The sequence below is a fragment of the Lissotriton helveticus genome, chromosome 1_1, assembly GCF_964261635.1.
Source record: "Lissotriton helveticus chromosome 1_1, aLisHel1.1, whole genome shotgun sequence".
NCBI lineage: Eukaryota > Metazoa > Chordata > Amphibia > Caudata > Salamandridae > Lissotriton > Lissotriton helveticus.
The window spans coordinates 1,376,223,434-1,376,250,058 of NC_136057.1; the positions used below are offsets into that span (position 1 = coordinate 1,376,223,434).

Genomic DNA, 26,625 nt, shown 5'->3' on the forward strand with positions numbered 1-26,625 from the left:
CATGTACAGGGAAGTGAGAATGACTGGAGTTCTCCCTGCCTTGCTACGACAAACTCATATAGTGGCTCTACCTAAACCGGGGAGGGATCCCACAGACTGCAAAACGCTTTGACTGCTATCTGCTCAATGTAGATACTAAGATTTTGGCCCACCACCTGGCAAAGGCAGAAGAGACGATTGTGCACTCGAACCAGTCTGGCTTTGTGGATCACATGACCTCTACCAGCATCCAGAAGGCAATTCTTTTCCTTGAGCAGGCCTCGGGGAGGGTGGGAGATGAATAGTGTGCTCTTGGCAGCCTGGACACCCACAAGGTGTTTGATACTGTGGGCTGAACATTTATGAGGTGCACCCTGTAGCAGTACGATTTGGAGGAGGATTACCTTAAGTGGTTGGCGCTCTTGTATGAAGACAGTAGGGTGAGAGTGAAAGTTGGCCGTTGATTATTGGATAGCCGGCGGTTGAGTGAGGGACGAGGCAGGGGTGCCTCCTGTCACCATTGAAATTCACTTTGGTGACAGAGCTAGTAACACAGGTGGTATACTCTATGCATGGTGAGGATGGTATTGTGGTGAGTGGCAGACAGGAAGTCATATCCTTGTATGCTGATGATATTTTGTTCAGTCTTAGACAGCTGCGAGCCACATGGTGCGCTGTGGAAAGCACGATTGGTGAAGTGGGGCTTTACTCTGGTTTCCGATAGAATGAGGATAGGCCTGTACTATGCTCCCCAATATACATCTCCATATAACCCGGGTCAAACACCTGGGTATCTATCTGAGTTCCAGTATAATGGAAGTGCACAATTTTAATGTGGATGGACTCTTGACTGGCTTAAAGCGCAGTGTACATAGATGGCTAAAGTTCCCAATATCGCTGATAGGGCACACAACAATCACTAAAATTACAGCATTTATTTATTTAATTTGTTTATTTATGCAATTTATAAAGCGCACAAATACCCGGAGGTGTCTTGTGTACTCTGCAGCATACGTAGATTTGCATCCCGGAGGCACGGTTTCGTAGATTGTATAGCCTGCTGAGGGTTCTGTATTGGGGCTCCGGGAGGGCTAGGATAAGCCTTGATGTCCTGAGGGTCCCGTGGGATGGTGGGGGAATGCAGTCCACAAACTTTAGAGTGTACAATTGGGCAGCCCAGCTCCAACAAGGGGTGCCCTGGTTCAAGGAGGGAAACATGGATCCAGTAGTTTTGATTCTGAGATGTTAAGCCCGGCCCCTGAAACTGCTGGAGCTTCCTCTGGCCTCTAGGAAGAAGAAGCCTTCCCTTCCATTGCAAATCCGGACAATTCTAGATGTGTGAGAGCAGGTTTCCAGGGAGGGGGGGGGGCGAACATATATACTTGAAGAGACATGTCCCCTGGAACACTGGGATCTGCCTGGTGGTGCCAGCCTTCCTCTGGCGAGGGGGCGGAGGTGCCACTCCCTGATGTGTGGGTGACCTGTACGAAGATGGCAGGATGGTGGGGTATGTATGCGGCCTTTTGGGACAGGTGGGGTGTGATTGGTAGCAGCTTTCTGGCAGACGCTGGGCTGGTGGCTGCGATGCAGAGGGCAAGGCCTGGTTTACCACAAGAACCGAAAACACACATACTGACCAGACACTGCCAGACATGTATGGGAACACAAAACTGATATCACGTCTCTACACACTGGTGCTCCCGTGTACAGCTGATCGGATAGTTAATCTCGAATTCCAAAGGGAGGGAGACCTGGGGAAGGAACTGGGGAAGCGTGAGTGGGGGAATATCCTCAGTAATTGCCGGCAAGTAACGCGCAATGCAAGACTGAAATTAATTCACTACAAATGCATTAATAGGGACCACGTAACGCCCCAGTAGTTACACTAACTGGATCCATCCAAGACTGAGACTTGCCCTAAATGCAGAGTAGCAGTAGGTAGTTATATACACACGTGGTAGACCTGTAGGGGAATACACAACTTCTGGGGTGAGGTGGTTGCAGCCTTGGGATACCTGACGGGTCTGGTGCTGCAGCCAATGATACAACTGTGCCTTTGGGGCTATGTTCCTCGCAGGAAAACTAGCAAAATTCTGCGTAAAGTTACGGAGCTGGGACTGGCATTTGCCAAGAAATGTGTTGCATTGAAATGGATAACAAGCAAGTCACCAACCAAGAGGTGTTGGATTAGGGAGCTAGCTTCCTAGGTAGGGGCTTGAATGTGGAGTTTGACACAAGCTGGTATATAAGGGTACGAGTCAGGGGGGCCCTATGGAATGGGACAGGATAGATATTAGCCTACAATGTGAGCTAGAGGATCTTGTTGGGGAACAGGATGAGCACCCGGCGGTTGAATAGTTTGGTCGAGGGACGTCTTGAAACTGTTAGTTATGCTGCTTCATAAGAAATTGTTGATGATGTGATATATGATCCTTCGCTGCCAATGGCCTACTTGTATTTGCAAATGACTGTGAATCTTTAATGGTTGAGCGGGAATGAGGGGCTTTGGAGGGCTGTTTAGCTTCTGTTAAAGAAAAAAATAAATTATAAAAAAAAGAAAGAGGGTAACTATTCCACCTCAATTTCGGCAAAGCAGGGCGATGAGAAGGTAAAAACACAGATGCAGAGCCACTGAAATCCCCATGGCTGCTGACAAAGCCTGAGGAGGAAAGCCTTGTTGGAAAGATGAGGTGTGTTTTAAACATGTTTTTTTAGCTAGCTGCATGGTCCTGGCCAGGCCTGGCTAGTCCAGGGATATGTCTGTCCCAATGGGCGGGTTGTGTAGTGCTGTGTCAGGTTTCCCGATATGTCATTCCAGTCAATATCACAGTGCGAGTGGAGTCCCTCTAATCGATTTGAAGAGACATGTCCCCTGGAACACTGGGATCTGCCTGGTGGTGCCAGCCTTCCTCTGGCGAGGGGGCGGAGGTGCCACTCCCTGATGTGTGGGTGACCTGTACGAAGATGGCAGGATGGTGGGGTATGTATGCGGCCTTTTGGGACAGGTGGGGTGTGATTGGTAGCAGCTTTCTGGCAGACGCTGGGCTGGTGGCTGCGATGCAGAGGGCAAGGCCTGGTTTACCACAAGAACCGAAAACACACATACTGAAAAGGGGGGGCCCTCGGCCCCCCCGCACGCATGGCGGCGCGGCGACCGCCTCACCCCCTCTCCCCTCGGGTCCTTCGACGGTGGGGGCGTGCCCTGGGGGCGCGGCCCACCGCCGATTGGCCGGCGCCCCTCCTGACCCGGAATCAATGGACTGGTTCCGGGTCGGGGGGGGCGGGCGTGAGGAGGGGCCACCCGGCCCCTCGGGAATAAGAGGTAGGGAGCGCCCAGGAGACCCCCTTGTCCCTGGACGCTCCCTCGCTGAACGTTGTGCCCCGCGTTCGGGGCTTCTTTGTTTTTTATAAATTTCTCGCTTTCTTTTCTAGGTGTCTCCTCGGTCGACGTTGGCGCCGAAACAGCTTCGGGAGAACTAGGAGAGGAGCCAGGCCGTCGGGTCGTCAAACGAACCGGAGGGAGCGGAGGTCGGCCTGCATTTAGCAAGCGGAGTCGGCGTTTGGTCTGTTGTCGGGGAGCCAGCTGACTCGCCGGGGATACACACGGAGTCGGAGGCCGGAGCGGGTTTGAAGTGCGGTACGGGCCGTCTCGAGGTCCCGTGAGGTATTATAGGGCGGGTTCCCCAGGGTCGGCACACCGGTCGACTTTGTGGAATTTGTGGGTCTGGCAGCCAGCGGTATGGGAGAGGAGCCGGGCAGATAGACCGAGCGCTCGTTTTGACCGGCAATTGATTAACGAGGATAGCGGGGCAGTAGACACAGTTCTACCTGATAGGTGTAACAAAACATGTTACGGAGCAGTGAGTAAGCGTTCGTTCTGTTGGGGCGATACCGGTGTATTTTCGAGCAACATACGTAACCGGTACAAAGAGAGGAATTTTCCCGCCAATTTTGGTCTTTCATGCGGGGAGGTTTCGCATCACGTTACGATAAGCAGGGTCGACCAGGGCAGGACCTGGAGGGGGGACCCGAAGTCAGTGGGGCTGTTTCTAAGTACAATATCATGCTAATGACCAATTTACCTGAGTGTGGAGTTCACAAATGATATTGAACGATTGTTTTCTTTGCATGACTATATAAAACCAAGTGCACCTGGATTGTGGGAACTAGTGTAAGATTGTGTAACTGAAAGGAAAGTAATTGTGACTTCTTTATTCTGTTTTGGATTGGGAGTGATGGTCAATGGAGATTTTATAACTGGGTGTGGGTCTCTGGTTACTGAGCAAAACGAACCTCAGTAGGGACAGTCTAAAAAGGGTTGACAAAGGGGGTTCAGGCCTCCATCTTATTTGAACTGAGGGTTCCTGAAATTTGCCCCTGGTTTGCCTCACGGTGTTAATGCGTTTTTCTATTCCAGACTTTTAGCGACATTATTGGTTCCAACTGCAGGGTGGGTTGGGAATTGCAAGCTCCAGTGTTTTACGAAGGGTGTTTTCCAATAAATCTGTCCCCTTTTTGGTATTACTTGGTTGTAATTCATATCTCTATTTCAGAAATTAACCATAATACTGGTGCAATCCATTCAGAGACGGACATATGAACGGTAAAACGCGCGGATATCGCCAGCAGACGCGCAGGACTGATCGGTAAGAGGGGTACGGGGGGCTAGCATTTCATCGCTCCTGGTGGCCGCCGGGTGGGTCTACATTAGGTTTACTCACCCCTTACATAAGCGGACAAGCCGCTAGTGTTGCGGTCGCCGTTGCATGGTGCTGAAAGCCCCCTGGTGACCCTCCATCTGAAAGGTACACACAGTTGACCGGTTGGGAACCAAGTAGGCAGCGGGTGTTTTTTGGGGTAAGCGTCATGCCAGGTCCAAGGGGTGGAAAGAGGGGGTCCAACATGGAGGCTATGATGCGGGCTATGATGCGGGAGATGAGCGACATTAAACAACAGCTAGGACAAATTAAGGAGCGGGAAGCTCGGTTGGAGGACGGGGAGGGCGAGGCACCGGGCCCGTCCGGGAGACCGATCCGCAAGAGGGTGGCACCAGTGCCAAGAGGGGATTTTGTCACCCCGCAGGGGAAACCTAGGTCCAAGAGACCCAAGGAGGCGGTCCCCGCCCCAGGCCCAGTGGATCCGTTACCCGCCGCACCGCCCGCGGTGGTCCCACCGCCCCATGTGCCTACACCCATTGCCCCTGTGGTGCCGGTGCCGGCAGGTCAACCAGTAGACGCTGGGTCTGCTCCCGCACCGGTGCCCACAACCCCGGGTACAGGCGGGCCACACCCGGCGCCCGCCCCGCCAGCTGTGCCAGGACCACTGGGCATAACCCCAGTGGTACCTGTTGTACCGGGGGGTAACGTAGATTCAATGCCGCCCGAATTGTTATCTCAGTTAACGGCCATGATGCCATGGCTCCAAAAAGGGGGAGCCTTCCCGAATTCTGCAGACCATGCGGCAGAGGCGGCAAGGTTCGTAGAAAAAATCAGATCGGCACCGATCGCCGACAGTGTTGCATTGCCAATTTCTTCTCCCCTTGCAGGTCCAAATGTTCCCCAGCTGGACGGAGTACAAGGGCAGCCGCCCCCGGTGCCCGCACTTGGTAAGGAAGTGGCATTGCCGCTCTTGGGGGACGGTGTAGTACCTTCCAGGAGCGAAAATCTAGCTCAACATGTGTCTTTAGCTGTTAAAGAAATGATTTGGGCTGATAAATACGTGTACATTTATTCTTTATTATTGGATAATAGGGAAATGGAGCAGGCAAAAGCACTGAAAGAGTGGATGCTCCCAAGTGAATGGAGGGCGCAGTGTACTAGATTCAGGGTTGAGGAAAATCTCAATAATTGGATGCAAGCATGGGCCGTTTTCACTGCAGTTAAGGCTGAGCGTCCTCCAGATCTGCAGGCGGCATTGGCTTGCTACTCGAGCAGGATTGTGGGGTGGAGTCAACAGTATTCTGGGGAAGCATGGAAGGGTTATGATGTAAATTTTAGGAAGGCATTGGAATTCAATAGATCATTACCATGGGACTCGGTAGATTCCATGGCCTGGCACAAACAGTTCTCTGACACTGCACCTCCCCCTCAGTTCGGTGCGGGCAAGGTGTTCACTAGACCGCAGCAGCCCTTTCGGCCCCCCCAAACGAGTGAAGTACCTGGGAAATTTAGGGCAGGTGGGCCAGAGAAGAAAGGGGTGTGCTGGGATTTTAATAAGCGTACCTGCACAAGGGCCGCGTGTAAGTTTAGGCATGCATGTGCCTCCTGTGGGCACCCCTCTCATCCAGAATCTACCTGTAGGTCCAAGCAAGGTAACACGGGACAGAGGGGTAGGGGAAAGCCACTATGAGTCAGACAGGTCACGCCCCCCCACTCCAGTTGATGGGGTGGCAATGATTCCATGGTTGAACAGATACCCTGACCACAAAGCGGCCACCCTACTCCAGGAAGGTTTTTCTAAAGGTTTTAGGATCCCGGCCGGGGGATACACAGGCAGTGCGCACTGTAGAAATCAATTATCAGTCACACACAATCCGGCTGTTGTGGCCGCCAAAATTGACAAGGAGCTTTCCTTAGGCAGGATATCTGGCCCTTTTTCTGCAGTGCCAGTACACAATTTTGTGTGTTCCCCACTGGGAGTTGTCCCCAAGAAAGAGAAGGGGCAATTCAGATTGATTCATAACCTATCAGCGCCAAAGGGGGCCTCACTGAATGATGCCATTGACGAAGGTATCTGTAGTGTTAAGTACGCCTCTTTTGATCAGGCTGTGACCTTATTACAGGCCACTGGACCCGGGGCGCTGATGGCGAAATCAGACATAGAGTCCGCCTTCCGCCTCCTCCCAGTCCACCCGGCGGACCAACATCTTTTAGGTTTCACCTTTAGGGATAGGTTCTACATGGACAAATGCATGCCTATGGGTTGTTCTATTTCTTGCGCCTACTTTGAGATGTTTAGTTCATTTCTTGAATGGGCCATGAGACAAGTGACGGGCCATCAAAGGGTCATGCATTACTTAGATGATTTCCTCTTCCTCGGTACAGCGGGTTCTCAGGAGTGCGCACTAGCATTGCAGGAATTTTGCGTGCTCATGCGGGCTTTTGGGGTCCCGCTTGCGCCTGGGAAGACGGTGGGCCCGACCACCTGCTTGGAATTTCTGGGCATCGAGATTGACTCAATGGAGAGATGTTTTAGACTACCTAAGGACAAGGTGTGCAAATTCAAGACGTCGCTACAGTTATGCCTCCGGAAGGAGAAGGTCACTTTGCAGCAATTACAGGAGGTGGTAGGGCAACTGAATTTCGCACTAAGAATCATCCCAATGGCTCGCCCCTTCTCTCGCTCCATCGCGCACGCGATGAAGGGGCTGAGGGAAAAGCACCACCGCACGCGCCTATCGTCTGAAATTCGCCAGGATATGCTTATTTGGATGGCATTCCTGGAGGATTTTAACGGTAGGGTGGTCTGGCCCGACCCGCTCACGACATCAGCGGAGTTGGGACTATGGACTGATGCGGCCGGTAGTGTGGGCTTTGGTGCCATCCTAGGGAATAGGTGGGTCGCTCAACAATGGCCGGAAGAATGGAACACATGGGGTTTGCTCAGCAACATTGGCTTCCTGGAACTTTTTCCAATATGGGTGGCACTGATGGTTTGGCCCGAACACCTATGTAACCAATCAGTGGTGTTTTGGTCAGATAACATGACAGTGGTTGAATGTATTAATCAGCAGGGGGCGCGGTGTCCTTTCATACTTCGTCTGATCAAAGAGATTGTTCTGCGGTGCCTTAAACTGAATGCTAATTTTAGAGCCAAACATGTCCCTGGTGTTTTAAACAATGCTGCTGACTCCCTTTCTCGCTTCAAAATGCAGGTTTTCAGGGAACATCTCCCCACAGCAGACCCCTCGCCAGCACACTTCCCAGCGGTACTTTGGCAGATTGGTGCCCCAGATTACAAGACCTCGTGGTCGCTAGCTTAGCCCCCAGGACCAAGACGGCGTACGAAGGGGCGTTTCTGTCTTATTGTTCTTTCTTGGGGCCGCAGTGGGAAGTGCTTTGGGCGAAGGAGGATGGGTTTGCAGCCTATTTAGAATGGATGCACAAAGAGGGGCGCTCAGTGGCAGCGGCAACCAGACATAGGGCAGCAGTGTCATTTTTCGCTCAAGCTAGGGGCTTCCGGGATCCCACCAATACCTTTATGATACGCAAGGCTTTAAGGGGTTGGCGCCGTATTCAGGGACACCAGAAGGATAAGAGGAAGCCCATGGGGTTGGCCCGGCTAACAGCCTTACTGGGCACGCTGGAGATTGTTTGTAACTCAGAGTGGGAAGTGCTTCTTTTTAGGGCGGCATTCTCCCTGGCATTTTATGGGGCACTGAGAATTAGTGAACTTGTGGCAGGATCTAAGGCTGACATACTAGGTGGCTTGCAGAAGGCTGGGGTGACGATAAGGGGTGACACCATGTGGGTGATTATCCAGAAATCAAAGACCGATCAAGAAGCTAGGGGTCACACCATAGTTCTGCAACGGGCCCCCGCCAACCCGTGCTGCCCGGTGAGGCACGTGGAATCACTCATGGGATTATTGGTCGGTTCAGCAGGCAGGGCGTTGCTCTGTCACGCCGACGGGAGCCCCTTGACCAGGTATCAATTCAGGAGAGTGTTCGAAATAGGGGTTACAAAAGCGGGTCTTGATCCTAGAGATTTTGGATCTCATTCCTTCAGGATTGGGGCAGCAACTGAGGCGGTGGCGGGGGGCCTCCCAGTGGAAAGAGTGAAGACAATTGGGAGGTGGTCGTCAGACTGCTATAAACGTTATGTTCGGATTGACATGCTATGATTACCTGTCACTCACGCTTGGTCTCTTTTCCGCTCTCTTACAGTTTCTCAGACCTGTTACGCAGGGGAGGAATTTGTCGTCGGGCACCGCCAATATTCATCGGCACGGAGCGGCGACCAGGAAACAACAAAGAACAATGTCTGGATTGTTGGTCATTCATATGTGAAGCGAGCGGAATGTGTCTTCCTGTCAGGTGACAAGAAGGAAAGGGCGGCACAACTAGGGTTGAATATCACGTTCTTTGGCAGAGGGGGGTTGTGTCTTCACGAGTTTAGGGGATTCTTCCAAGGGCTGTTAGCACGCCAGCGGGCTCCACCGTCAGTGGTGATACTTCACCTTGGGGAGAACGATTTGGCAACACTGGGCAGGCGCATCTTGATTGAGGAGATTATCTCAACAGCGGGTTGGATAGCTAGGACCTGCCCCGGGTGCACACTAGTATGGTCACAACTAATACCTCGACTTCAGTGGCGGGGGGGCGATTCAGTCAGGGCGTTGAATCACTCGGTAAAGAGGATCAACACACGGCTGGATAGGTTGTTCCGAACCCCCGTGTTACAGTCAATACCTCATGGGTGCATCTGGGGTCAAAAGTATTACTTGAAGGACGGGGTTCATCTGACAGAAGAGGGTAATGTCCTATGGGCTGACAATATCTGGGCTTGGCTAGAGGGCTGGGGTAGGAGGATGTGTCCTTAGATAGGGGCTAGAGGGGGAGGCCAGATCGTCGGTTAACAATACTGGCCTGTGGCGGTAAGGTCATTATCGGTGAGCACATATTTGAGGTCTGAGGGGGCGGGCATCATCCTATGGAGGTTCCCGCCCAGGGGGAGGGGCCTGCGGGCCACTCCCAGTACTCCAGGGGCAAGGTAATATGCAAAGGAGCGCGGGTAGGAGTAGTTCACGCTTTCCTTAGGCTGGTAGCCACCCCGCGCGCGTGGACTCATGACGCCACCGGCGCAGAGTAAGGGCCCTCCTTTAGTGGGTAAATGGAGTTTGGGGCGTAGACCGGGCAATTCCCGGGGTAACACTGCGCATGCGCACTTCTAAGGGGAAGGCGCAGCTTGTAGGACCTGACACCGGTAGTGACCCTGCCATATGGCCAGAAATGTACAAAAATCAAGATAGGATGTTTAGTTAAGCTAGGAACAACTTGTATTAGAGTTTTGTTAAGGTCAGGCTCTCAAACTTGTTGATAACGATTGTATAACTGAATGTCCTGCTGATTTTTGTATTTCATTGTTGATTATGCAATTAAAACCCTTTTTTAATTTCATACTTTAATAAATACGGCCGGGCGACTAGCGCCCGCCTTCCAAAAAGTAAACACGTCTCGTGTCCACGTTCCTTGGTGTTGGGTGCCGGATTGGGGGGGAGGCGGCAGCTAGTCGCTGACCATGTGAAAAGGGGGGCCCTCGGCCCCCCCGCACGCATGGCGGCGCGGCGACCGCCTCACCCCCTCTCCCATCGGGTCCTTCGACGGTGGGGGCGTGCCCTGGGGGCGCGGCCCACCGCCGATTGGCCGGCGCCCCTCCTGACCCGGAATCAATGGACTGGTTCCGGGTCGGGGGGGGCGGGCGTGAGGAGGGGCCACCCGGCCCCTCGGGAATAAGAGGTAGGGAGCGCCCAGGAGACCCCCTTGTCCCTGGACGCTCCCTCGCTGAACGTTGTGCCCCGCGTTCGGGGCTTCTTTGTTTCCCACCCACCATCCCTTGGTACAAAGTTTAAGCAGCGTTATGTCCGGTCTAATGGTAAGTTACATAGGTATAGACCGCGGGAGAGAGTAGGTTGTTGTTGTATTTTGTGATCTGTTGTCAGGACTTTTTTCCCTTTGTAGAAAAGTGATGTATGAAGTGAACTATATTTGAAGATATGTGTCTTTAGGCCTTTTTTCCCTTTGTAGATATACGTAGATATTGTGATTATGAGCAACATGCGTGAACCGAATTGTAATTTTATGCCATGTGCGTTAGGCCTTTTTTCCTCTTTAGCTATGCGTGGATACTGTTATTTATTAGCCAGTGTAGTTGTCCTTTAGACTTTTTTCCATAGGTCGTCGTATTTATTAGGTATGGGGCATGCGGTAAGGTCATTATCGGTGAGCACATATTTGAGGTCTGAGGGGGCGGGCATCATCCTATGGAGGTTCCCGCCCAGGGGGAGGGGCCTGCGGGCCACTCCCAGTACTCCAGGGGCAAGGTAATATGCAAAGGAGCGCGGGTAGGAGTAGTTCACGCTTTCCTTAGGCTGGTAGCCACCCCGCGCGCGTGGACTCATGACGCCACCGGCGCAGAGTAAGGGCCCTCCTTTAGTGGGTAAATGGAGTTTGGGGCGTAGACCGGGCAATTCCCGGGGTAACACTGCGCATGCGCACTTCTAAGGGGAAGGCGCAGCTTGTAGGACCTGACACCGGTAGTGACCCTGCCATATGGCCAGAAATGTACAAAAATCAAGATAGGATGTTTAGTTAAGCTAGGAACAACTTGTATTAGAGTTTTGTTAAGGTCAGGCTCTCAAACTTGTTGATAACGATTGTATAACTGAATGTCCTGCTGATTTTTGTATTTCATTGTTGATTATGCAATTAAAACCCTTTTTTAATTTCATACTTTAATAAATACGGCCGGGCGACTAGCGCCCGCCTTCCAAAAAGTAAACACGTCTCGTGTCCACGTTCCTTGGTGTTGGGTGCCGGATTGGGGGGGAGGCGGCAGCTAGTCGCTGACTATGTGACCAGACACTGCCAGACATGTATGGGAACACAAAACTGATATCACGTCTCTACACACTGGTGCTCCCGTGTACAGCTGATCGGATAGTTAATCTCGAATTCCAAAGGGAGGGAGACCTGGGGAAGGAACTGGGGAAGCGTGAGTGGGGGAATATCCTCAGTAATTGCCGGCAAGTAACGCGCAATGCAAGACTGAAATTAATTCACTACAAATGCATTAATAGGGACCACGTAACGCCCCAGTAGTTACACTAACTGGATCCATCCAAGACTGAGACTTGCCCTAAATGCAGAGTAGCAGTAGGTAGTTATATACACACGTGGTAGACCTGTAGGGGAATACACAACTTCTGGGGTGAGGTGGTTGCAGCCTTGGGATACCTGACGGGTCTGGTGCTGCAGCCAATGATACAACTGTGCCTTTGGGGCTATGTTCCTCGCAGGAAAACTAGCAAAATTCTGCGTAAAGTTACGGAGCTGGGACTGGCATTTGCCAAGAAATGTGTTGCATTGAAATGGATAACAAGCAAGTCACCAACCAAGAGGTGTTGGATTAGGGAGCTAGCTTCCTAGGTAGGGGCTTGAATGTGGAGTTTGACACAAGCTGGTATATAAGGGTACGAGTCAGGGGGGCCCTATGGAATGGGACAGGATAGATATTAGCCTACAATGTGAGCTAGAGGATCTTGTTGGGGAACAGGATGAGCACCCGGCGGTTGAATAGTTTGGTCGAGGGACGTCTTGAAACTGTTAGTTATGCTGCTTCATAAGAAATTGTTGATGATGTGATATATGATCCTTCGCTGCCAATGGCCTACTTGTATTTGCAAATGACTGTGAATCTTTAATGGTTGAGCGGGAATGAGGGGCTTTGGAGGGCTGTTTAGCTTCTGTTAAAGAAAAAAATAAATTATAAAAAAAAGAAAGAGGGTAACTATTCCACCTCAATTTCGGCAAAGCAGGGCGATGAGAAGGTAAAAACACAGATGCAGAGCCACTGAAATCCCCATGGCTGCTGACAAAGCCTGAGGAGGAAAGCCTTGTTGGAAAGATGAGGTGTGTTTTAAACATGTTTTTTTAGCTAGCTGCATGGTCCTGGCCAGGCCTGGCTAGTCCAGGGATATGTCTGTCCCAATGGGCGGGTTGTGTAGTGCTGTGTCAGGTTTCCCGATATGTCATTCCAGTCAATATCACAGTGCGAGTGGAGTCCCTCTAATCGATTTGAGCCAATCAAATTCATAGATTTTGATGAACATTGTCACCTTCAGGCAAGTCAATGTTGAGGATGATTAGTTTAAAAAAGAAAGATAGCCATGCTGTGGACGTCAGTGAGTAGGAACAGGTTAAGCTTATTTTCAGTTAAATACCTTTTCTATTCTTAAAACTCGAAAACACCTGAACGAAAATATACAAAATACACCATAAGGAGCGACAACATTCCCTTCAAATTTAGGACTCTTTCATTGAGACACTTTTCCACTTACCCATGGTTGCAGTTGTTGACTGTTATATATATTTTTTATTTGGCATATATAGCCGTAAAAAGTAGCACATTACAAACAATTAAAATGTAGATTGTACGAATATTGTAACCATAAGCACAATATAAAACACAATAATAAAGTATATAATAGACAATCAATCCAACTATAAAAAGCTCTTACTTCATCACCAAGACAGGGAAACAGTCACCTATACATTAGCTATACATTTAAACATCCGTACATGTTACCAAGAATCAAAGATAATCCACAGGTCATAGGTAAGATTGAATTTCTATCACGTGCTAACTATATTACCATTTCCTTCAACGACTCCTGTATTGCAATAAAAAATCTTCCTATTGCACATGCCACCTTTAAACATCTCATATTTATCAATAAACTAAGTGCTTGGTCCCTACTAAAAGATTTATAAGCTAAAAAAAATGGGTTTTAATTTTTTTTCCCGTTCCTTCAAAAACCACAACCAATCCATCAAGATATGTGGACTACTGCATTTTACTTGTAGGCCACAAGAACACAGACCTTGATCATTCGTCATTGAGGATTTTATCTTCCAATTAGTATTACATGGGTTCAGACCAACTCTAAATTTCAATATTACCTTTCTAAATTTTGAGTTAGGCATGGCCTCCATATAGGGGAAGATATAATCATTAGCCAACCCATTTATGAAGAACTGGACGGATGATTTACTCCCCAAATAACATAAATCTTCTTCTTGGGCCTTCATATCAATAATGGCCCGTAATACCAACTTGGGGATCTGCTGCCCTGATTTCCATTGGTCTGGTTCTAGGGAAAGTTTAACACATAACATGTCTAATTTATTTCTAGCTTGGAGCGCCCAGCTCAGGTCACTGGTCTCTATTTCTTTTTTACAAAGATATGCTAATTTTGGAGGTCCTTCCCCCTTCATTCTTTGCCAGAAGTTAAATGTCGCTTGCATTCCTCGGAAATTCCAGGCTGCAAGGTGACATTCCACTCGTACAGCCTCTAACATGGTTGACGAAGAGAGAGCAAGAAGCTGTTTCACGCATTTCCCCTCCTCTAAATTTGAATCCGATTTGCCCCCATAAATAAAAAGCCATACTGGAATTGTGGGCGGAACAATGCATTAAAAGCTGATAGTATTGGCCACAGCAACGGACCCCCATACTTAAATTGTTTAAGGCCCCATACTGCGGGTAAAGCCTTCGTTTTTAATGGCTGTATGTGATCCTTCCAATTTAACTTACTGTCAAACCACATACCCAAATATTTATATCTGTCCACTTCTTCAACTCTCACCTCACCCAGTTTCCAGAAAAAAGAACTCTTTCTTTTACCCAGCACCATTATTTTTGTCTATTCTAAATTAACCATGAGGCTTTTTTTTAACAATATTCATTAAAAAAGATATCCAATTTTTTTGCAGGCCCAACTCTGTCATGTCTGTTATCACTAAATCATCCGCATACAGAAGAAATTATATATGGGTTCCCGCCATCTTAGGGCTTAAACCTCCAGCTTTACAGGAACAGAGAAAATAACAATGGGGCCACAACACAGCCCTGACGCAGGCCATTCCTTATCTGAATTTTCTTAGATAAATTTCCATGGGTGTCCAAGATTACCCTCGCCCAATTCTTTAAGTGCATTTCCTGGATTAGTGAAAGTACTGTCTTGTTGATTCCGAGCTTTGCCAGCATACTCCACAATGAACTACGGTCTACTGAATCAAAAGCTGCTCGGAAATCAACAAAGCAGCAAAGCAAGCTGCCACGCACTTCCATTGCCTTTTTGTGCCAATGCCCATAGACTAAGGCAGTGATCAATGGTTTAGTGGCCCTCTTTAAACCCCCATTGTTCTATTGGTATCAGGTTGTGCTGTTCTGTCCAGGACTTCAGTAACCCTAACAATATCTTAGAGAAGACCTTCTCCCCCTCGTCCAGCAAGCTTATAAGGCGATAATTCTGGGACAATGTAGCATCCTCCTTTTATAAACTGGCCTAACAATAGCCCCCTTCCAACTTTCTGAGAAAGTCCCAGTAACTAGAATATTTTGGAAGGCCGCTTTTAGGAAGCTTGCCCACCAATCAGTACTATTTTTTAATATAATTGCAGGCTGGTTATCTGGCCCTGCAGCTTTAGTTAGCTTTAAAGATCTAATACTTTTTTATATATTTTGAAAAGAGAAGTGCAGCTTTAATTGTTCTTACCCTTATACAAATTACTTAGATGATTAACCCAATCATCTTCCCTCAGCAAACACCGCATTTCCCCTTGTACATTTCCCTTTTACCAATAGCCAGAATAACCTTATATTATTTGTATTTATCACTTCTAACATTGTTTGCCAATTTTTGGACTAATATTCTAATTTCCTTTCTCTTATTTCATTTTTATAGTCCAGTTTATATTTATATTTATATTTATTCACTTGTAGAGCACATGGTTACACCAACGGTGTGTCCCCGCGCTGAGACCTATCCAGATGAGAGTGACTGTAATTTTAGCGTGATTCTTAGGTTGTACTGTCCTCGGTTTTTGAGAACAGCGATGTCTTCAGCTGTCTGCGGAATGAACCTTCACTGGGTTCTATTCGTATGGTGATTGGTAGGGTGTTCCAGATTTTTGCTGCCATGTACCTAAAAGAGCGAGCCCCCATACGGGCTTTGAATATTCTTGGGATGCCTGCTAAAGCCATGTTCATGGATCTCAGATTTCGTCCTGAGGTATATTTAGTCAGCAGAGGTTGCAGGTATCTAGGGCTTTTATGTGAGAGGATGCAGTGACAATAGCACAGTGCCTTGAACATGGTTCTCTTCTCTACTGGTAGCCAGTGTGGGATGGTCAGGGCTTTCTTAGTATTAGTTCTCCTTGGAAGACTGAGTACCAGGCATGCCGCAGCATTTTGTACGCTTTGTAGTTTAGCATGGCCTTTTTTGGAAGCGCCTAAATACCGTACATTGCCATAGTCTAATTGTGAGGTAATTACTTCGTGTACTATGGTTTTCCTGGCTTTGGATGGTAATAGATCTATGATTTTCCTCAGGGTTTTCATGGCACCATAGCACTTCCCCGCTACCTTCCGGATCTGATTGTCAAAAGACAGTTTGGAATCGAACCAGATTCCGAGATTTTTCACCTCAGCTTTAGGGTGCGGGACTTGGCTCAGTGCTTCTGGCCACCAGGCAGGTGACCAGATGGTAGGTGTCTTACCCACCACCAGTACCTCCGTCTTATTCCCGTTTAGCTTGAGGCAGTGGTTTGACATGCAGTCAGCCACCTCCTCTAAACATTTGGCAAAGCGGGTCGCTGCCTGAGTTTTGTATTGGGATAGCATTACAATTAGCTGCGTGTCGTCTGCATAAGACACTATCGACACCTCATGTTTCTCTACACACTCTGCTAGTGGTCCCACATACAGATTGAACAGGGTGGGACTCAAAATTGATCCCTGTGGGACCCCTTGAGGCAGACCCATGCGTCTTTTGGGTAACTTGGAAGCTTTGTTCATCTAGAAACGAGGTCAGCCATTTCAGAGCGTTGTTCCTGATGCCGCAGGCTTCAAGTCTCTGAAGTAGAAGAGGATGTGAAACGGTGTCAAATGCCACGCTGAGATCTAGCAATATCAGCACGGCTGTTTGTCCCTCATCAACATGTTTCCTGAGTGTCTCTGTCGCCATAAGTAGCGCTGATTCTGTTGAGTGTGCCATTCTATAGCCTGACTGCGATGGGTGAAGTAAGTCGTTCATGTTGATGTGATGTGATCTACCAACTGTTTGTTTGTGATTTTTTCTGCGACTTTAGCTTCGAATGGAAGTAGTGACATAGGACGCAGATCGTCTAGTTTGGTATAGTCTAGTGAAAGATTTTTCTTAAGAAGTCTAACAATGGCCTGTTTACATTTCTTAGGAACTATACCTGTCTGGAAAGAGCGGGACATAAGATCTGCGATGTATGATAGGATTGTGTCCATCCCCTCCATCATTTTCTCTGGTCGTGCCGGGTCTCGAGGAGAGCCGGATTTTATTCCTTTTACTGTGGCTTTTTGATCCTCACTTTCCTGTATTCTAAAATCATCCAGCGTTACTCTTACAGAGTTCACAGTTTTAACAACAGATGCAGAGGTGCCAAGTCGCGCCTTTGTAGGAAAGGTATCATATATGTTTGTTACTTTGTTAGCAAATAATTCTGCTATCATTGCAGATCTCTTTCGTGGCTGGGATATCCTATTTCTTCTCTTCTTGGTTTTTGACAGATTTTAGAATTGTAAACAATTCATTATGTGAGTTATTGGCTTTGTCTATTTTATCTGTATAGAATTCACATCTGATTTTTTTGATCAGTAAGTGATAGGCTTTCAGTTCTTTTTTATAGTCTTCTTTAGATTTATTTCAGTATTTTTTTCTCCAGATGCATTCTAATTTCTTACATGATTTCCTAGCCTACCTTAGCTCGTCATTATGCCAGGGTGCTGTTACCCTTGCAGTTTAGCCACTTGGATGCTCTCCATTGTCCCATTATCTGCTTTTTTCCTTAACTGTCTTTCCCATTTTCGTACTCTCAGTTTCAAATTCCTGCACTTGTTGTTAAACCAACCATTTATTCTCTCTTTTGTCTTTTGCTTTTACTTTTATTTTTAAACAATTTACCACCTTCTCAACTGTCTGCTCATACCATGCTAAAACAAATTATTTTTGAAGTAAATTACCAACAACCGTATAATCAATTATCAAGTTATTAACCAATTGCAGGCTATCCTCGGTTATACGGGTGGTTATACGTCTAGGATGTACAATCTGTAGAGGGACCACTCTTTCTCTTTCCGACTCCTGTTCTATCTTAATTAATAATTGTAAAGGCCAATGGTCACTGCCTTCACATTGCAATACCTCGATCGTTCAATGTTTTTAAAATACCATGCATTTATACAAGAAAAATTAATTGGGCAACTCTGATTCCCTATACAAAATGTCTTCCTTGCTGGACCGTCAGAGTTTGTCCGCCCATTAGGGCAGAATAATCCTATGGATCCAAGGAACTTTACTAAATATTTGTCTTGTGAAGAGCCTCCTACTCCAACAAAATTTGCTTGGGGTATCTGTGCGATGGCTAAAAGATCTTTAAACAATTTATCACTAAGGGAAGGGTCCAGTTTATGATTGAAGTCTCCTAAAATCATTATCAGATATGATGCTTTTATTTTACAAATAGACTACAAATCTTTCTGTAACAAACTCAATTGCTCTTCATAATCTACTATTACTCCTGGCTGAATATATACGTTGATCACTATTATTTGTCTTCGTCCCTGCCTCTCAGTATAAAGTTCAACCTGGCAGCTTAGTAAACACCTACATTTCACATTTGGCTTGGTTATTTTGTTAGCCCTTTTTACTGTTACCAGCGTAATTAAGCCCCCCGAAGGTCAGCCTAAGTTCATTCTTACTGCCTCCTTGGTTAACATAAAAAAATCTATTGGACCAGGTACCTCACACAGCCAGGACTCCTGCAGGCACAAGATATCAATCAGTCAATCAATATAAACTTTATTCGGTTTTTGAAGTATAAAACCATAAAAGTTGAAAAACATAAAAATAATAAAATATTCAGAATAGCAGCACAATTTATCACCAATAGTCCCATGGTCGACTGTAACATGATAGCCATAAAACAGAGTGACACAACCATAAGGTGTTATAAAATTGTAAAGGGTCAGCACCATTAAACATTGTATAACGACGTTATACCATATATCCGACTGTTTGGTGACTTCAAATTACAATTCATAAATCAACAATTTTCCCTTTTAGATCAGTTCCCTCAATAAAAGAGTCCTATTTTATAAAATGAATAAAACTTAAAGAAGGTAACCATAAGCCTAGAACACGCAACCCTTTTTTAATCAAGACAAGCCCTGGACTTCATCACAGATTTCAAATAACACACAACGAAGAAAATACAATCATCCTTAAGCAGTTGTAGATACAAGAGAACTGGGCGAGCCACTGCAAAATTCAGCTTCTTTAAAATAGGGACTAAAAACTTCCTCAGAACCTCGTAAAATGTACAAAAAGAAGCTGCTGGCCTCTACTGCACCCCCTGGGGAAGGCAAGCAGGAGGTGAAAGAGGTCCAAGCGAAACCTTGTCAATAAAAACTGTTCATAGACAGTTAAAAGCCCCAGGAGATACGGCTCAGCTGATGGGGTCGTCTTAAGCACTAAACATTTGCGAATGATTGGTTTCCGCAGCTCCAGCTCTTCTCTTTCCAATTTTCTTAAACTAATTAAGGACTCCCTTATTATTCACACGTCTATATTGGTTATTGAATCAGGGTTAGTAAAAAGTTCAGCTTGTCCCAGTTTTTCAAAGATGCTCTTAATGTATCTAAACCAAGGTATATTAGTTGCATGATCCAGGGACATACAATCCTTTAAAATCAAATGACAAAGTGTTAGGCACTCATTTAACCAAGTTTTCAGCAAGAAGATCAAGGGTCTGAGTGCCAAAGTATCGCTTAGATAAGGTACCCCCAATTCCTCGGGTACCACCAGGTAGGCCGTGCCCTGGGGAACACCTAACAAAAGTTTTAGAAATGAATTCTCGGCTACCAGAAAGACATCTGTTGTGATGTACCCCCATAGTTCACTCCCATAGGCAGCTGTGGCTATAATTCTTGCTTGGTAGATCTTCAACAGGGCAGATATAGGTCTATTGCCCAATTTAGAGGCAAAGTAAAAAATAGCTGTGTTCACCCACGCCAGGTCCCCCTTCTTCTTTTGTTTGAGCGGACCCCATTTAAGCTGGTCGTCCAGGACAACCCTGAGATAAGAAAAAGCATCTGTTCGGAGTACCTTAACTGTCCCTACCCTGAATTGAAAACTCTTTTTTGGGCGTATTCCTACTTCCATAATAAAAGATTTTGAATTATTAATGGTTAGGTCATGTTCCGACATAAATCAGAGAATGCGACGAGCAGAGATTGCAGCCCCATTGCAGTCCTGGAAATAAGTACTGCGTCGTCCGCAAATAGTAAAACAGAGAGCCCTCGAGGGCCTGCGCAGGGATAATCTACCCTTGTTGATAAAAGAGCTTTATCCAGGTCATTAATGTAAAGGTTGAACAAAAAAGGCGCCAAGATGCACCCCTGGCGTACACCTCTTTGAATGTCAAAGTTCTGGGACACCCGGAGCCCGTTTGAAAATCTAACGTTAGCCTTAGTTTCCCAGTGAAGGTCTGCCAAAAAATGGACGACAGAAGCATCAACCCCAAAATCCTTCATAGACTGCCACAATTTTGCCCTATTCACATGATCAAACGCGGAGGACAAGTCCATGAAGGCTAGATAAATAGTGCTGGATCGCGCCACTGTGTACTTGTTAAGTATCAGATTTAGGTTAAGATATTGTGTGATGGTTGACTGGCCCGGGCAGAAGCCATATTGTACCTCTGAGAGTATCTCATGTGCCTCTGTCCAGGTGGTCAATCTATCAGGTAGCACACGACCCAGCACCTTGACTACTGAGTCCAACAGCGAGATGGGCCTGTAACATTGTGTACTACCACGGTTACCCTTTTTAAAAACCGGCACGATTGTAGAAATGGCCCAGGACTCAGGGCATCCCTTAAGGGCAGCTCCATTAATATCTGCTGTAAGCACAGGAGCCCAAAAGGGTACATCAGATTTAAAGAGGCCCGGGGGGGATACCATCAGGCCCCGGCGCTTTGTTACTTGTCAAGCCAATAATGCCCTCCGCGACCTCCTCCAATTCGAAGGTTAACACCGGTGCATCTACCCCTTGACCATGCTGACATGGTAGCTCTAACGGATTTTCAAACATGGTTTGGAAGTGGAGCACCCATTCGTCCTCGGTAATATGTGCACCCAAGTCCCCACCTTCAGCATGAACTAGGAAGGGTCTATTGATAATGCTCCAGAACCTGGAGCTATTCTTCAGGGTACTAGCTTCTGAAAACTCCCTCCATGCTTCATCCTTCAAAATAGATTTACATTTAGATAACTTCAGTTTATAATCTTTGCGGCATGCTCTAACCAAGGCCTGGTTCCTGGGGCTCTCATCAAGGGCCTCCCGCAGTTTTCTTGAAGCCAGAGAGCAGGACAAATCAAACCATTCTGGAGTTGTAAAAGCTGTGCTGCGTGACAGAGCACTCAAAAATTCTCCTACTCTAAGGGAGATGGTGTTAAAAGCACTTAATACCTCTTCCGGGGAAGTACAACCAGGTACAAATTTACTGACACAAGTTTCTTTCACTGATTTATAAAGACTCGAGAGAGAGAGATCTGTGTCCAGCGTAACCTTCTCTTCCCATTGGTCGGTATTATGACCCCCTTTGGTATCATAGTTACTAAGCATTTCTCTAAGAGTGTCTTGCGCTGTCTCTTATAGCCCCCTATATTCCATGACCGTGTCCATAGGCTGTGCGAGGTCCCCGAATCCTAAACCAAATGACTCAACCCTTCAGTCATATTACCCCCCAACTATTTGGGGATTCGGCTAGGAGATCAAATTGAATGCTCAACATTGGCCCATGTGCGGCATTTGCTATTATTACTTTTAACCCTCCTTGGATTTTATCTGTACAAATTCTTCTATATCGAGCACCTAATGCATCATACTGTATTTGTTCCGGGCAAAGCCCTGCAAAGCCATGCATGGTAAGTGAGGGTCCCAATGGTCCCAACGTTATTCCCATCTATACCAAGTTCGCTATCATGCACAAGTCTTATCCCTCCTTTTCTAGGTCTCTCTCTGCCCCACCACGGACTGCTTTACAAATTCAGAATAGAAAAGAACCTTTGCTACCTCATTTCCTTCAAAATTTGTTACAAAGCCTGTTTGCCGTATATCTTCAGATGTAACCTCCCCCAATGTAGGACATTTACCAATATTTGCAATAGGTTTGCACAATTTAGCGGTTTATTTTCCATTGTCGCTTCCTCCCCACCATTTGTCCCCATGGTTCCATAAATACCCATAGGTCATCATTGTGATCATACATCCTAGTGCTTATACCAACTGTGGGAGTGAACTCAGACTGTGGGCATGCTCTTAACCATCCTGTTCGATCTAAATAGGGCTCACTTCTTATTCTTATGTCAGATGGTTCACCCCCCCTTGCTCCCCATTCTTTTTTCTTTCTTCTGTATTGCAAGACCTTGCAAGACCTTGGGTTTGCATGCTTCCACACAAGGTATTCGTCCTCTTTGCTGTACTTATAACTTTTCTATTGCGATTCCTCCCTGGTCCCTTTTTATTTACGGTCCCATATATAGGTGGCCTCTCTTGATTTAGTATTACCACACCATGATTTTCATTCTGCCTTGGATGTACCTCCCTTGTCTTTTTCGATATTTTCAGCATTTTATGCAAATTCTTTCTGATATTTCTTATCTTATCCTCGGGTCTATACCTTTTAGATCCCCTATATGCCCTCCTTTTTCTTACCAACATAGGGCACTTTGAGATCTATACTGTCGGGGGTTTTCAGTCTGTACAACTTCATTCTCCTGTGTCGCTTCGTTCTCATCGGTACATGAAAGTACAGATACCTCCTGATCCCTCGTCTCCACTACTGGGTGTACTATAGTTGGCATGCAATTATTAATTTGTTTTAATTCCTCTGCAATCTGTCGTAATTGGGCTTTGTGGGGTTTCCCTTGTCCATTATTCTCGACTAAAGCGTCTAATATTGCCTGAAGAGTTTTCTGCATTAAAAACATCGCCTCTAGTAATGATGATTCTGAAGACGCTATCATATCAAGTGCCAAGGACGACTGTAGAGTATCTGGGGACATAAAGCTTTGCTGGGGAGTTACAATTCCCTTCTTCCCCCGTCTGTTAGCTACATGTTGTGATACTTTATCTACCCTAGGGCTATCCCTTCCACTAAGGGAGAGACGTGGTGATGAAGATAATCTGGGTTCCAACCCAAACATCCCCCCTTCATTTGTCCCCCCTTGGTCCAAATCTAGTGGAAGTAAAGTGTCCTCTATTGCACTCATTGCAATGCTTTGGCTTTTTGTACCGTCTCTATCTTGAGTTCCCCCCAACAGTGAGGAAAGTTCACAAACAACGAGATTCCTTTTGAAAAACTTCCCTACAATTTTTTTTATAGCTTGCCCCGGAGCAGTCCCACTTGCTTCTTCTGCTGGAAATAAAAGAATGTATTGTCTACTAGGTGTCAACATTTCTTCCAGGGGGTCCATACTGATGTTCTCCAATGTCTTTTGATGCTGACACTTTTCACCCTTGCTTGGTGCAATGGCTTTCGGTCTCTTTAACACCTACTTTCCAGATACTCTTTGGCATTATTGATAATCTGCTCTAAATGTGTCATGGAGAACGAATGCAGTCTCAACTGTGTATTTCCACAATTTGCAGCAAATTGGCCAATGGAGAATCAAGGTACTAAGGATACAACAACTGGTTTAACTGTGGTGGGTGGTCTTTACCTTAGCTATAGAGGCTTGTAGAGATATATACAACTATACTCACTGAAGAAACTAAAGTTATGGGAAAGTGAGGGTTGAAGGGGTGTCAGTACTGGCAATGTTAAGGTAAAATGTGTCCCCTGCTACAACAAATATCACTTAAGAGATTTACACCAAAGTTGGAATAAATGTATAACTTCAGTCCGAAAGCGTACAGTTTATGGTTTGGTGTAAACCTGTTTAGTAGCATTTTTAAATATTTGCATTTGAAAAAGGCACCAGGTGGGCTTCAAAGGGTTAACATTTAGGTATATTAACAGTTAAAAAGGCGTTTTTACATTTGCTTATAACATTAGCGTCATTTGTTGAATTTGCATGAAATTTGGCAGATGCTTCGCATGTGTGGTATTTTCAAATCCGTGTAGATCCACCAAGGTGGAGCATAAATAAAAATGAGGGTCAAAAAGTATTCATTTTCTAATAATTGGGACAGTGTTTAACACATCTACATGGAATTTAGCAGACATTTAGCATGTTTAGCGTTCTGTGGGTATACCAAGTCTCATGTAGATCAATTAATGGGGGAAATGATAAGGTAGGAGGGCAAATATTTTCATTTGATGATAACTTGGCACTGTGTAATGAATTTGCATGAATGTTTTGCAGGGTTTTAGCAAGCTAAGCTCAGTGCAAGGATATCATGTTTTGTGCATACCTGACATGAGGGCAATGATAAAAGTAAAAAAAATATTTAATTTTCTTATCAATTTGTTGCCAGTTATGGGGCTGCATGAAATTAAGCAGAAACATATTAAACTTGCTCTTTATATGCCGAGTTTCATGCTGATTCTTCAAAGGGAGGGGGAGTCAAAGTTTGGTCAAAAAGTGTTCATTTGATAATGAAGCTGCACAAAATGTAGCATGCTGTTAGCATGTTTAGTATGTTCAGCCTAGTGTACGGATCTCAGGTTTCAATGAGATTCTTTCAAGGGAGAGCAAAGCTGAAGAAGTGGGTGTAAAAACCTTCGATTTGCTAATTAATTTGGCTCTGTTGCATGCATCTACCACACACCTAGCACATATAGCCAGACAACCACCAGCAAAACGTAGGTAATGACTCATGAAAATGTTCCTTAAATTTGGTGCCATACTTTTCAGTGCAGTAGACCCCATGCCTGAAACGCTTTCCCACTACATCGTTGGAACTTTGATCAGTTCTGGAAGAGTCAGAAAACCTTCCTGTTCTGCTAACCTAGAACATCGTGATCTGTGTCTGCCTGGCGGAGATCCTTTTGCCTTCAGAGAAGCCACCACCATGAATGGAAGCTTTGTACCAGTGTGTGAGGGTTATTTTTGTGGTGTCTTGTTATCAACCACCAGGATTCCCCTGGCAGTCCTGAAGGGCAAAAGAATATGTCCGAAATCCCTCCTAAAGGGGACTGACAACCTGAAGTCCGTGGGCCATTGGTCTAAAGTTACGACAGCAAAGCCAGCGAAAGCTCGGCTGGCTGAATATGATGGTTCATCCAACCTGAAATAAAGTGGGTGAACCAAAAATCTGGCGGACAGGGTACTCCGCCACACTTGTGGTAGAGTACCCTCTCCACAAAACTCTAAATAAGGGCCCTTCACTCTTCTATTGGGTTACAGGAAACTATGTTTTCTAATTGCATAGATGTCATCTCAGAAACTGTTTTTTTTTAGGTCAAGCATTCGAGACCTCTTGTATATACTTTAGAATATACTTTAGTATATATAGTTTTGTATACATTTATACGTGTATGTACTTTGTGGGCTCTGGAGATCAGCCCTAGGACTTGTCTGCTTCCGCTTAGAGACTTTTTTTCTATTCAACTGCCTCTATTTAACTTTCTTGATAGAAAAGAACCAGCAGAGGTCAGTAAAATACCAGAATCACTTTAGCATTCTCTGGATTCCAGTCCATAGAAATTGTCTTCCACAAGCACCCGCAGACAATAATATTTTTTTCAAATCTTGTATTTTCAATGGTATGACCACTGAAGGCCCTGCTTTTATATTAAAAACAGAGCTTTGGACTATACCATTTCCCGCTGAAAGGCAGTATTTCTCTCCATGTGTTCCCATACCTGGCGTGTCACACAGTCTGGTGCTTACTTTCCCTCCATGTTAAAGAACAGTAGATGTTTCAGCACTCAGGCTAATGTGCTGCATAGCTCAATCCATATAAGGCCCCAAAGGTGAGACCGATTCCATTGCAAATGCTATTTTTTGTAGGATTTCACTTCTAATTATGTCCTCTTCTGCTGGTTTTATTTCCCCTCTGCATGTAACTTATTAATGAACTTCTACCCATGACACAGTTCAAACTACATTAGCTGTTGATAGCTAGTTGGGAAATGATTGTTACCAAGATTTACTTACGTTTACAACTCTTAAAAGGCCTTGAAAACTGTCCGAGGTCAAAGCTACACACGTGCTTTTGGATCACTGGAAAGCCCCAAGGAGATGCCACTGCCAATGAGATGGTTGGCTACAGAACCTGCCTTCCGTCTTAGAGACCAGATCCCTGTTTAAAAGGTCCTTTCCCTGTAACGATACAGAAAATCACCTAAATGAATAACTAAAATGCAACACCACACTGACAACATAAAAAAAAGAGTTACGGATAAGAAATAACTGTTTACCTTGTTGCCCTGAGATAATTGTCTTGACCCTAATTGCATGGTCTGTTTAGTATCTGGGCGACTGGCATCCTCTAGAGAAATCAGCCTTCGAGCTGACCCTAAACTGTAAAAAAAAAAAGGCACATTTAAGCTACTTCAAGGAACACCTTCCAATCTTCACAGGAACTTTCCAACAGAACTGCAGTAAGAAGCTCCAAGATGACTTCAATAGCAGTGGTGGCTTCTCCGTTAAGGCAGAGGAGCGTCGCCCCACCAGCTGTTAGCGCTGAAGGTACACACATTGATAAGATGGTAATAAGTACCATTTTATCATAATGCGTCACAGGCTCGCTCTGTTACAGCCCGAGGGCAGGGGGCGGGGGCTGATTCGTGCAATTGCTCTATTACTTCAGCCCCTGCAGATGCACATGTCAGATTGGCCGGCTGTTCAGAACCAGTCTATCTGACATGCGCACTTCAAAGCT

At 46.2% G+C, this 26,625-nt stretch overlaps 1 protein-coding gene across 1 annotated transcript in view; it reads right to left on the minus strand.

Moving 5' to 3' along the window:
• Positions 1–26,315, minus strand: part of CIMIP4 (ciliary microtubule inner protein 4) — a 553,487-nt gene extending 527,172 nt beyond the window's left edge. The window contains exons 1-2 of the mRNA XM_078683876.1: positions 26,162–26,315; positions 25,899–26,063 (exon numbers count right to left, since the gene is read on the minus strand). The gene's annotated coding sequence lies outside the window, so the exon portion shown is untranslated. The remainder of the gene's footprint in view (positions 1–25,898; positions 26,064–26,161) is intronic.
• Positions 26,316–26,625: the final 310 nt, after the last annotated feature.